We start from the raw sequence: 4,172 nt of genomic DNA, 5'->3' as shown, positions 1-4,172 counted from the left end.
CCCACACAAATCTTCAAATCCCGGGAATAAATGATGGCAGATAGATAAAGAAGAAATAACAAACAAATCTCTCCGCATAAGGAAAGGATAAAGGCCGAATCTTGCCTTGATAAGTCAAAGCTAACCATCTAATTTTCCTTCTTTCTCATGGCTCTTTAGCCTCCATCTATAAGTAAAGGCCCACAGAGGACCCTCAAGATATGAGATCGCCTCTCTCTCAAAACGCTTACTCCTTCCCATCTGTTCTTCAAAAATCTAACTTGAGCGTTGGAGGATCCGCACCGAAGTCAACTCTGATCGGAGATTTGTCTTGCAGGTCCCGCCGCCGCCGACCTGCCATCGCCATCCGACTCCAGCCAATTTGACTCAAGGATGGATTTCTGCTGCAACAGCTACTAAAATTGAACCTAAATCTAGAATTATCTTTTGAGCTTAGCTGAGAGATTTTGTTCCTGTTATCGTCATTTTGTTCAATATTTGTCCCATGGTATTTATTTATTTTGCATATTGTTGATTATCGTATGTTAGTTCATCACTTTGTAGGAACTAATCAGAAGGTGCAATGGATCTTCCAGCATAAGATCCAGGGTTGGCAAAGGAAGATAGCTTGTTACTTTGTTACGACCAATGTGACACAGAACTAGTGAACAAAGTAGCGCAACTCTTGCTTCATGGATTGGCCATGGCTTGTGTGGATAACACCACTAGCCTCTTTAAGGTTCCAACTTCTGTGGCTGTTGAAATGACATAGGAGATGGTGGATTATCTCACACAGAGAGGTGAAATATATGTTGCAGAGTCTGCAGTGCAAAGAGAGCGATCAAGATCTGGTGGAAGAAACTTCTAATGATCTGAATAAAATCATATTCTGAAATTATTTTACAAGTCCAAAAAGGAATATGTTTATCCATGTTTTAGGGTGGTTGATGAGTGAAAACCGGGAGGACAAAATCGATGATTTTGTGCAAGAAATGGAGAATAACAGGCTTTCCCTTTCTATCAAGTTGGCTGTCAGTCTACTTTCCTACAGTTTACTCTTGCACAGCGCCTGCTTATTCATTTGCACCTGCTTCATGTTCTTCAAATGATTCACAAGCAAGAGGCTTCGGTGGAAGAGGTTAAACAGCATGTAACTGCTAGAAAAGATCAGTGTTAATTTCTTGTATTGCTTCTTCTGTTAGCTATTGGAATGCTGATTTCTGTAAACTTCTACTAGCATCACATTATGGAACATATACAGAGGTGGATATTGTCTCTATTCTAAATTTTTACTGTTTGAATCCCACCGAATTCGAGGCTTATCATATCTAAGTGCCCTTTTCCACACCTTGCAAGCGTTATCATGATCCACCCAAGAATGACATCACCAATATCTTATTTCTACCTTTATTTTGGAATTATTACATGACTTGATGATACATTATTACATCACCAATGTCTTAATTATATTGCTCTTAAAGCTGTTCAACACTTCTTCCTTCTAATTTGATTACCCAATATGCTTTTCCCTTTTCATGCTGCTCTATGCCTTCTCGGTCCCACAACCTCTATTTACCCTCCTTCACACTTTTCCAATGTGATATTGTCCTTTCCATTGCAAATCTATAGTAGGTTCTTCCCATGACTGTTGGCCCCTTCTTGTGCCTTCCTATTCCTTTCATGCTTTCTACTTTTTTCACCACCTTGAGTCCATATTTTTCCTTTCAGCTTCCTTTGCCCCCTCACATTGTCACCTCACTATCTTTATGAAGGGTATCAATGGCTGGGATCAATCTGATTACATAATGTGTTTAATTAAGTTTATGTTTCTTAGTATCCAATTACAGTGGCTTAGATATTATGGGTAATGATCATCTCTTAAAGACTAATGAAGAGTAACAATATTCTGTTTTCATTAGTTTTTCTTCTCATGTATGATTGTCCGGTAGATTCCAAGCTTAGATTTAGTCTTTGCTAAGTTGATTTCCCATCATTATTGTGGATTAGATCAAATCTAGTTTTCCTTTCTCTAAATCCGATATAAAAATCCATTCCTTCAATATTTGATCATTAAGATCTTTTTTTTTTTTGGTTATGCTGTATCACAACTAGTCAGTGCAACAATCGGGGGCTCAATTTGAAATAATTGAGAAGAATTCACAAAAACATGATACAAGGTTTGATAGTCCAGATGTCATGATCTAGGATATATTCACACATAGGAGTACATGACCCGAAAGGAACTGAATTTGTTATTCCCTCAAAAATAAAAATAACCAAATTTATTGGATCTCTAGTGATGATAAATATTCAAAAGTTGAAGTTGATTGTATGGAGAGCTTGCAACTGAAAATTCACTGGCAAGATCCAATGATAAAAATCCTATTGATCAAGAACCTCCTTATGGCCAAGAATCCATAAGGCATCTCGATGATAAAAGATCGAAGAAATGAGGATTGTTCAAAGATAAATCAATGCTCTTTAATTGATTGTCGAGACCTTGAATAAGTTCCGAGACATGTTTGGTATTAAATTAAATGGTTGGTGACTGAATAATGAATGGTGCTACATCAGCCATGCAATCAGGGGCAGCACTGTGGGTGGGGGCCTAGAATTGGGTCAGTCTCAGCCACAACCCTCCCCTCTCCCCCCACTTGGTGTGGCCTTTCTGACTTTCCTATTCTTAATGTAGGAAATCCATTGCATCTCTGATCTCACTTTCCTATTCCCATTTTCTGGTCTACAGATCCACTGTAATTATGGCGCCATATAGTCCCAACAACGCAACAAAATCCTTGTTTACCTTAAAGATCCATGAAAAGATTCGACGATGTTTTTTTAATGGAATTTCAAATAACAGGTCTCTCTGTATTCTAGTCTGAAAAGCCTTTCCATATCCAAAGAAGCATAAATATGCTCTAGAAAATTTAAATCTCAAACAGTTAAATCCCCATCTCCATGTCTCATCCTCCATTCAATGCAAGAGACACTAGATACTATAGCAAAAAATTTTCTAGAGCCAAAGAAAGGATCCAATCACAAATACCATGACCATCTTGTGGTCAGCCTTCAAAGGGCCATTTTGTAGCATCCCCTGGTCATATGGGCCATAGGCTGGGTCATCTTTGATACCATTTACAATGATCAAATTAAGAGATCATCCAAAAAGACTGGCCAAAGGTTATTATGATATCGATGGAGTACTCAAGACTTCTCCACAACACGTGTCTCCAACTAAAGACATGCCCGTGTGGGTCCTTGGCCAAGATGAAACACTATATAATTTATTCTTATTTGCAAGCTGTAGTTTCTACCATCTTTTTCTTGGATGCTTAACATCCAGAAATCTACTAAACTTTAAACTTTGTTATTCATTCTTTTTTAGCAGTCCCGGTCTTTAGGTTAATTCTCAAAAACTTTGGACGTACAGTCTCTAAACTTGGTGATTAGGAGCAAGAAGCAAAGATGAAAAAAATCCAGTGAATTCACTAAGGTCAGGCAGAACATAAAGCGGATATTCTTAATTGCAAGGTATAGTTTCTACCATATATTGGATTCTTGGATGCTTAATATCCAGAATTCTACTAAACTTCACCATTTTTCTTTCTTTCAGTCCCAGTATCTGGCGATTAAGGAGCAAGAAGCAAAGATGAAGAAGCTCGAAATCAAATTCAGTAAGGTTACATAGAACACAAATCCTTGCAGAGCTCCAAGTGATCACTTGGTTCTTTACAATTAAGAAAATTCTGGCCTTCTCCTTCTCTGTAAATTTAATGGCTCCGCATAGCTATTCTTACAAGCATTTTTGCTGTCCTTTTTTGCTGATAGTCAGGATTTAAGTGTGGAACTGAAGGATGACTTGGACACAAAAAATCAAGCTCTCCCCATATTGCATTTCCTAAAGGAAAATGTCACTAAACAACTAGTCTAGTGAAACTTATTGATGTGAAAGGCTATTTTTGCGGCATCTTTATTGCATTCTGTAACTAAAAAGGTAGGTAAATACTGTTATGTTCTCAGGGTCTGCAATTGTACAACAGGCACATGTGGGCTAAAATTTTATCATTTGGTTTGTGTGATATGTAACTTTATAATGCTACTGGTGTATTGCTTCCAAGCTCTAGTGATGAATGAAATGTTTGTTCCACATTTAGAATGTCTCGTATAACTATCTGTAAATTACTGCACTTAAC

The 4,172-nt window shown here is 37.7% G+C and overlaps 1 pseudogene; it reads left to right on the top strand.

The window, feature by feature from the left end:
• Positions 1-562: 562 nt before the first annotated feature.
• LOC140856517 (uncharacterized) lies at positions 563-3,910 on the top strand (annotated as a pseudogene).
• The last annotated feature ends 262 nt before the right edge of the window (positions 3,911-4,172 follow it).

This window comes from Elaeis guineensis, chromosome 1 (genome assembly GCF_000442705.2).
Source record: "Elaeis guineensis isolate ETL-2024a chromosome 1, EG11, whole genome shotgun sequence".
Classification (NCBI taxonomy): domain Eukaryota; kingdom Viridiplantae; phylum Streptophyta; class Magnoliopsida; order Arecales; family Arecaceae; genus Elaeis; species Elaeis guineensis.
Note: the sequence above shows the minus strand (reverse complement) of the source record. Positions and strands in the feature narration are given on the sequence as shown.